This window comes from Papaver somniferum, chromosome 2, assembly GCF_003573695.1.
Source record: "Papaver somniferum cultivar HN1 chromosome 2, ASM357369v1, whole genome shotgun sequence".
Lineage (NCBI taxonomy): Eukaryota > Viridiplantae > Streptophyta > Magnoliopsida > Ranunculales > Papaveraceae > Papaver > Papaver somniferum.
The window spans coordinates 36,559,461-36,569,268 of NC_039359.1; positions in this window are offsets into that span (position 1 = coordinate 36,559,461).

Genomic DNA, 9,808 nt, shown 5'->3' on the forward strand with positions numbered 1-9,808 from the left:
CAGTTGGCTTAGTGGTGAGCTTTTACCAGGTAGCCAAATATCATTCCAGATGCAGACTTTACTACCATCACCAATGATCCAGAAGCTAAACTGTCGAACAAAAATCATCATGTTGTAGACACTCTTCCATGCCCAAGTAGATTTTTTTTTTTTTTGCATGTAGTGCATTCGTGTTTGGGAAGTAACATTGCTTCAGTGCATTTGACCAGAGTTTCTCTTTTTGATTGCATAGTCGTCATGCTATTTCGGCAAGTAAAGCCTGATTAAAACAAGAGAGATCACGAAAACCCATACCTACTTGTGCTCTTACTTTTCCTACAGATGGCCAAGAGATAAAATAGTAGTCATTACCATCCTTTTTGCCCCACCAAAAAGTACACTGAACCCTGTCCATTTCTTTTATAGTGGCTTCTGGAATCTTGAATACACTCATATGATGAGAAGGCATTGTGCTAAGTACACTTTTAACCATGACAGATCTTCCCACTTGGTTCATGAACTTCTCATTCCATTTATATAGTCTCACTTCCATTTTGTATATCAATCTCTAGAAATAGGTGGTCTTATGTTTAAGAATAACGGAATTCCCAAATACCTTTCCTCTAAGGACATTTTCTTCATATTTGATCTTCTTAAAAAGTGTTTTGCAGTGACGAGGATGGATATGTATGGAGAAGAAGACTGCTGACTTTTGAAAATTAATTTGCTCCCCAGATACTTCACTGAATTTGTTAATGACATCCAACAGAGTGTTAACATTTTGAATATCGGCTCTAGCAAACAACATACAGGCGTCTGCAAATAAGAGGTGGTCACTTGTGATGCATTCCTTGAGATTTTAATTCCTTGCAGCTTTTTTCTATTTTCAGCTTGAGCCAGTGATCTTGTGAGAACTTCTATTATAAAGAGGAACAAGTAAGGTGATAATGGATCACCCTAACATATGCCCCTAGTTGGTTTAAAAGGTTTACATGAAGAGCCATTCAGAAGTATTTGAATCTATGTGGTGCTAATGCATTCGTGTACCAATTGACACAATTTGCTGTTGAAACAATTTGTATCACATGTGGTGCACCATTCGTATCTCATAAGTTCTCATAGTTTAAGCTCTTAACTTTTTTTGTTCGTAATTAAATGGCTAAAGGAGGAGTACATTATTTTGAGAATTGCAATATTGATCTTCCCACGATTATACTTTATGAATATATTGCAGGGATTCCATAAGATGGTCTTAGTTGTCGCCTTACCTCTCTGAGTCTGTAACTGGCATAAAATTGGTTTGAAAACTTCAATCTCTACGTCCATACATGGCTAGAAATAGCTCAAATTATGCTCTTTGTTCATAACTGGCCTACAGAATAATTTTGTCGATGTTATTTTTCTCACGAAAGTGATGTTTCCTGATGCCTTTAACATTAAGATTATTTTTTTAACTTCTTTGTTCGTAACTGTAGAAAATATGATATCAAAGACTTAATGAAAACAGGACAAGATACTCGAAAATACTTTTCTTAATTGATGTAATTCAAACTCATGGATCAACAGCCTATTTATATGTTTACAAACTTAACTCTCAAGTAATAAACACTTTCCTAACATAATCAAATTCTAACAAAGACTCTTGTAGAAATTCTCACGTAAAAAACTTTTAAAACAAGTAAAACTTGCATCCCAAGTTTACTTCATAAACACCGTACCACCGTGTCAACAATACTTGTTGATCCATTCGCATCGTGTCAACTGTACCAGTTGATCCAACCATACTGTGTCAACTTTCATAGTTGATCCATACTGCTTTCTTCATACTGTATCAACATAACTAGTTGATCCCTTTTATCCTCTTCATACTATTTGGTTTATTCTTCAACATCCTCCTTTAAACCAAGATACTCTTTCCTAATCATTCCCAATTTTCCACGCAAGTAAATGAAAGTGTTAGACTTCAAAGACTTGGTGAAAATATCAGCTACTTGCTCTTTACTTTCACAAAACTCCACATCAATCTCCTTGTTACTGACAAGCTCTCTGATATAATGAAACTTAATATCAATGTGCTTACCTCTTCCATGAAGTACATGATTCTTAGTTAATGAAATTGTTGACTTATTATCACAAATTATTATTGTACGTTTCTTCTGTTCTTGAAACAATGACTTCAGCATCATTCTCAACCACACAACTTGTGTAGCACAGTTACTAGCATCTATATACTCAGCTTTTGTTTTAGATAATGCAACAACTTGTTGCTTCTTATATGACCAAGAGAAGAATCCCGTTCCTAACTGAAACCCATAACCAGATGTGCTCTTTATTCCTTCTGTATCTCCATCTCAATCACTGTCAACAAAACCAACTAATTTTGGATCTTCTGAAATTGTAAAAAAAATTCCATGCTAGTTGTTCCTTTAACATATTTCAGAATACGTTCTGCAGCTTGTAAATGTGATTGTCTAGGAAATTCCATAAACCTACTAACCAATCCAACTGCATACATGATAGCAGGTCTTGTAGCAGTCAAATATCTCAGACATCCGACAAGACCCTTAAAGTCTGTTGAATTCACAAGCTCTCCTGACCCTTCTTTTGTCAATTCGAATCTCTCCTTTACTGGTGTTAAGATTGGATTGCAATTATCCATCTTGAAACGCTTTAATATTCCTTCTGCATACCTCTGTTGATTGATAAGAATTCCTCTTTCATTTTGTTGTACTTCTATGCCAAGAAAATATTGACATTAAACCAAGATCTGTCATCTCAAACTCCTTCACTATATCCTCCCTGAATTCATTAATCATCTCAGAACTATTTGTAGATGGTGGTTTTTTTGACAAGGGCAAAACTTGTGAAAAATAGCCTTTGAACTTACACAAAGACGTATCTATAATCATATATGTACTAAGGCTTCACCATCTGAACTATCGGTATTCTATATATGTTTATAAATATTTACGAATTCCTGACCCGACATCATAATTATAGATTTGTATTTCTACATCATATTCTGCAAGAGAATTGAGAATGCGTATCCTGTAAGATTTTAGATCTTCACTCGGCTGAACTCTCATACCTTATGTACGACCATATGAATTGCCATTAGTCAGTCTACACTGATGGTGTAAATTATAAATACTCAAGATAAGCTACTACGCTATTTTGAATAAAAGTACTACCAGAAGCATATTATTTAGAACATTATTTCGAGTCGCAGAACATCCACGGTTGAATTCCTCGAATATGTTTTGTATGCTACAAACAGAGTGTCGGCGCCAACATAGCCGCGCTCCATATCCATGCCACCATGGGCACACCTCATGGCCAAGCCATGTAATGGAAATGCTCTATGGCCATAACTGCCTAGACGCGCATTGTCATGACTACCAATTACTTGGCTACGATAATATGTATTACCACGACCACCAACTTCTCAACTAGTTGGCCACGGGCCCCTCATCTCTTGGACTAGCCTAGTTAGCCACGTCCCTCTTATATCATAGCTATCCAACTCGATAATCAGGCCACGACCTCCTTGTCTTCCTAGCTAGCCAATTATCTAATCAGACCACGGCCTCCTTGTCTTCCTAGATAGCCAACTAGATAGTCATGCCACGACCTCCCTGTCTCTCAGTTCGGTCGGGCCCACGGATACCTTGCTCTAAGCTTAGCCTAGCCGGCCACCTTGCCTAGCCTGGCCACGCCTCCCTGTCTTCAGGCCTGGATAACCATGGCCACGGCCTCCCTGTCTTCAGGACTGACCTATCTTGGACACGACCTCCTTGTATTCATGCCCGGCCTAGCCATATATCTACAACCTCCTTGCCTCCTAGTTTGGCCTAGCCTAGCTTCCTAGCTAGCCAAATAGCTAGTTAGGCCACAACCTCGCTATCTCCCAGCTTGGCCTATCCAGTGGCCGCAACCACCTTATCCCTATCCTGGCTAACCATGGCCACGATTTCATGCTAGCCGTCCTAGCCTGGCTTCCAGTCAGTCACATCCTCCTTACTAGCCAGCAAAGCCTGGCCTAAACGACCATCATGTTAGAGCATTGCTCGGTCGAATTCGCATGCATTGCTATCTCAAGCATGTTTGTCAATGTTAGTGATCAAAACTATAAAGTCTTGATTTCTAGTATACTATAGCTTAAGGTCTCGGACTAGGATAGAAAGTGTAATTAAGCTCAAGAACTCCATGGAAATCAACATACAAGACGAAGGACTACTCAAGGAACCGGTGGATCTTCATCAACTAAAAGGTATGTGGAGACTTGAACTTATCTACCACTCAAAAGTCTATCTACTCTATCTCCTATCTTGAGACAAAATTCGTTTTGCTATATAGACTTAGATTATACACATTTGATATTTCGAGCCGAGTTTATCTCGCTTTAACCAAGTTCATTTAGTGACGAAAGTGATGATATGTTTCAATCACTTTAAGAATTGCTCTGGCGAAAAATGGTTTGTGAATAACAACTATATAACGTCCTCTGAGAATGCTTCAATGATTGAAATGAGAGTTTAGATTATATAACCATTGATGGATATAAGCATTGTTATGGAAACACATATATGTATAAGTCCTATTCCTTGAACCAAAGTTTGCGAACTTTGTTGATCAAGAGAACCGGAATTTTTTGCACAATTTGCGAACTCAGTCCGCGAACTGGCAGAAGTTCTCATCCGAGAATATCTGCTGGAGTTTGAAAAATCAGTCAACAAGCTCAGTCCGCGAACTGGCGAAGTTCTCAAACCCTAGAATTTCTGCTGGAGTTTGTGAACTCCTTCCGGGAACTTAAGTCCGCGAACCCAGTCCGCAAACTTGAGTAGGTTATGTCTAAAATCGATTGTTCTTGAACTCATATTTATATTGATTAAGGAATGATTTTGAAAACCGTGGCTATAAAGTTCATGAACCGATTCGAGTGAATCAAGTCGTTTTTGCTTCGGTTGTGTCTTGTGAAGTTACATAATATCTAAGCAATTGAACAACTCTATAACTAGTTCATTTGAATCATTTGAACTAGTTATGGTGAAGAAGAATATGGTTGATATGAAAGTGATCATATGGCTAACCATGGTTAACTATTGTTGAACCAACTAATGTACAAGTTTGGGTATGGTTACACGAGCCTAGAAACGTGCATTTCATTTGTGTATGACAACCCATGTTTTCGATCTAACGGTTGATAAATATTAGCTTGAATCTAATCATGTTTTCATCTAAAGGTGAATATTGAATGCTTTGTTACTAAGCTAACATTGATTGCAAACCCTGATTTGAAAGACAATATAAGGGAGAACTCTGGCAACCGGGAAATATAATCCCTACACCTTACGTGTGATACTAGTTGTAGCTAGAGTCGATTCTCCTTTAACCTATGGTTTTCTTTTCTCAAACCGGGTTAACGACTTAAAGACTTCATTAGGATTGTGAATCCAGACGGATACTACTTTCTTGTAGTTGTGTGATCTGATCTTGCTGTTTCTGTCGTATGAGTATAATTGAAATAATTGGCTTGAGATTTATATCTCCGATAGGAAAGATAAAAAGTAATCACAAACATCTTCGTCTCATCATTTGTGATTTCGCAATAACTTGTTTCTCTAGTCGATATTGTGAGGTGATTGATAATTCTAGGATGTTCTTCGGGAATATAATACCGGGTTATCGATTGGTTCCTGTTCACCTTGATTTTATCAAAAAGACGAAACAAAACTCATAGGTATATTCGTGTGAGACGGATTTATCTATTACAATAGACTTTTCTATGTGATACAGATTTGTTTATTAAAGTCTTCGATTTTGGGTTGAAGCAACTCTTAGTTGTGGGTGAGATCAGCTAAGGGAATCGAGTGCGTAGTATCCTGCTGGGATCAGAGACGTAAGGAGCATAACTGTACCTTGTATCAGTGTGAGATTGATTGGGGTTCAACGACAGTCCATACCGAAGTTAGTTTGTAGTAGGCTAGTGTTTGTAGCGTCTTAATACAGTGTGTGTTCAATCTGGACTAGATCTCGAGGTTTTTCTGCATTTGCGGTTTCCTCGTTAACAAAATTCTGGTGTCCGTGTTATTTCTATTCCGCATTATATTATTTATCTTTATAATTGAAATATCACATTTTGTGCATTAGAATCAATCAATTAGAATATCCGACCTTTTGGTTGTTGATTTAAATTGATTGATACTTAGATATTGGTCTTTGGTACCATCCAAGTTTATCTCTCCTGTATTTAAATTGAGACTCGCAGTTTGCTTGAGTAAGATTTAAATCGAGATATAGAGATATAAACTCTTTGATGTACTTTTTATCTAGATTGAGTCTGACTGTCTAGTTGATTCTCTAGAAAGTATATTGAAGTTTGTTCATACAGATTGCTAAGCGAAAGATTGGGTGTGGTTGTTAGACCCCTGCCTTTTCAATTGGTATTAGAGCAGGCAAACACGTTTTTGACCTTACAAGTCGGTGTTTGTAGCGATCTGATTCCATGGACAATAAAGTCTCAAGTAACGCTTCACAAAGTTTAAAAAACAACCGTAGAAGAAGTTCTAATAAACTGGGTATTCTCCAAAAATGGTTGGATGAACAAATCCGGATCAATTCTGATCTTGTTGAAGAAATTGCTATAATTAAGGATTTGAAACCCTTTAAAAATCCTTTGATAGATCTGAGTAATTCCAGTCATTCCTCTCTGAAGAATAGTCGTAAATCAGATAATAAACATTGATCAGATGTCGGGAAAACTGATATGACTCGGAACTTCTCAAAAAAGCTTAAAGGTGGTTGCCCATGTTTGTCTTGTGCTTCTTCCAATCACTTTCAACATGTTTGTATATCTTTTCAAAAAAGTTTGAAAGTTGCAAGTAATCTTCATAAGAAAACTAAACAACATATCACTTCTCTACAAAGATGTACAAAACTATCAGGAAATTCTAAACGGAAAAATAATGATACTATGGTGATGGTTTTCCAAAAGTTGTTATAGATAGTGATAAAAGGGTTCGTTTCAGACTTGTGAACAAATGGAATAATAAAAATAATAAAAAATTAAAAATTCTACCTAAGCACAAATCCGCGTCGGCGGCGCCAAAATGATTAAAGATTTTTTATGGGGTTGTAGTAAATAGGATTCGTTTCAGACTTGTGAAGGAAATTGAATTTTTAGATTTAATAAAAATATATACAAAAAATATTAATAATGGGCGAGAGGTACTGGGACTAAGGATTTGGCCGAATTCACTACATAGGGTTAATTCATATATTCTTTGACAATTTAAAACTCAATAAAATTAACATGGACTCTGATTTTTCCAAGATAGATTCTCAAAACATCGATTGTAAGTCCTAAGCATGATGTATCAAAACACCTAAGCTAAGCATACATCATCAAATTAAATAACAACCAATTAATTCAAATCATATTTCAATTTTAAATTAATGCAAAAGTCATAAAAAAGAATAAAATAAATTTACCCGTGTATGAAATTCACCCTCCTCCGTCGTCCCAGTGTTGGGTTTAGCTCATCATGATAAAAATACGCTCAAAATATTTATTTATTTCTCAAATGGTGTTTACAATGAAGAGAAGAAGAGAAAATGGTGTAAACAGCTAATGTGCGACCCACAGGAAGCGTCACAAAAGAACGATAAAAGAGAAGTGCTATTGTCACTGTGGTTCTAAGACCCACACCTACGACCCACGCCTGTGAGTCTGTTTCACTGTTGATAAACGACTGTCCCTGCGAGTCTGTTCTTCGTGTTCTTGGTGTTCATCATCAGCATGAGCAGAAACAGTGTTTCATCAACTCTTGATTTCTCGCTCCTGAGCTCTCCTATCGACCCCAAACTCTCGACAACCCTCTATCATCTCCCAAGGGTCCCTTTTATACCCAACAGGCGCAACGAATCACTCGCAATAACTCCACATAATCCTCCATTACTCGGAAAATATTTTTTTCCATTTTCTTCACTGTTAGCCGAGATATGATCTTCTCCATCCCCTCTGCCTGCGCATATGAGATGTAATACTTCCATAGTTGCATAAACACTTAAGAAGATCAGATATCTTCCCCATTTAGTCCAAAAAACTTCCCAAAAATTCCTCTCACAGAGAACTCGAGCGTATCTCCCCTGTTTAACTCTCGATTGAAAGTTAGCGGATTCTAGCCAAATTTAACTCATTCCAACGCTCAGAATAATCTTGTTATACTGAATAGATATGACCTAATTAATTCCAGCCATTTAGTCTCTCCACAAATCCATCGAAAATCAATTTGAAAATCTTCCAGGGAGAGAATATATTTTCTCGCCAAAACCATAATTTGAATTTTTTGTTTCCCGCCAAAATTGTTCTTGATGTTTTGATCAATTGGTGATTATCCAGCCAATTCTAACTGAATTCGATCATACCACTATCTCTGTTTAGCTCAATGGAATATACCCAATGATTTTTAGCTGTTTAGTCTCACTATAAGACCTCCAAAATCCTAACCCTAATTTGACAGCACTATTCACCCATTTTCCCTCCAAAATTCAAATATTTGAAATGTTGAAGATGGTGTCCCCTAATCCAGTTTGGGGTGCGAATAGCATATACCTTTTGGGGTGACCTGGGGTGCCCCTTAGTAATTGAGGTTCCCCTTATCCAACGGTGAGAGTCCGAATAACACGTGTCCTCCGGGGCTTTTACCAACTTTTCGAGCCGAATTTTCCAAAAAATGTTTATTTTCCAAAGGTGCCTACAAACACATAAAACACCAAAATTAGTACAAACTCGAGTGCCAACAATATATAGTATTGAGATCAAATTAAACACAAAAATGTGTCTATCATATGGGAGCTTTTGCTTTAAAATCAACATCACCTTTTCAATGGTTTCTTGATAGTGGATGTACCAGGCATATGACAGGTGATATCACATGATTTGTTTCTTATGACGACTATGAAGGTGGACCAGTGACATTTGGAGATGGGAGTTGTTGCTACATAAGCAAGAAAGGGACGATCAAACTACCTGGCGTACCTGAAATTCATGATGTAGTATACGTAAAAGGTATGACTACAAATCTTCTTTCTATTAGTCAAATTTGTGACAAAGGCCATCGAGTTGTCTTCAATGCAAATGGATGTGACATTGTTGACAAAACTGGGAAAGTAATTTTTCAAGGAACTCGTGGAAAAAATAATTGTTATCTTCTCGATACTCAGTTCAGCAATTGTTGCAATTTGACTAAGGTGGAATATACACATCTTTGGCATGAGCATTTTGGTCACATCAATTATCGTCTCCTAACTAAGATCATTAATAAAGAAATTGTTAGAGGCGTTCCCAAAATCAATGCAAATATTGAAGGTGTATGTGGTGCCTGTCAAAAGGGTAAACAAACGAAAGTTCACCATAAATCATCACGAGATATTCTCACTAAAGCTCCACTTGATTTAATTCATATGGATCTCTTCGGACCAATTCCACAACCCACTGTTGTTGGTAAGAAGTGTGCTTTAGTAATGGTAGATGATTACACCAGATTCACTTGGGTTGCATTTCCGTCTCACAAGAATGAAACTCTTGGTGAATTCAAGATTATTGTTAAAAGGATCCAGAACGAACAAGGTCGCAAACTAAAGAAAATTAGAAGCGACCGTGGAACTGAATTCAAGGAAACTAAGGTGTTTGAAATATGTGACGAACTGGGGATTGTTCAACAATACTCACCACCTATTACTCCTCAAGCTAATAGATTTGCAGAAATAAAAAATAGGAACATTCAGGAAATGGCCAGGGTAATGCTCCATAACAAAAACCTACCAT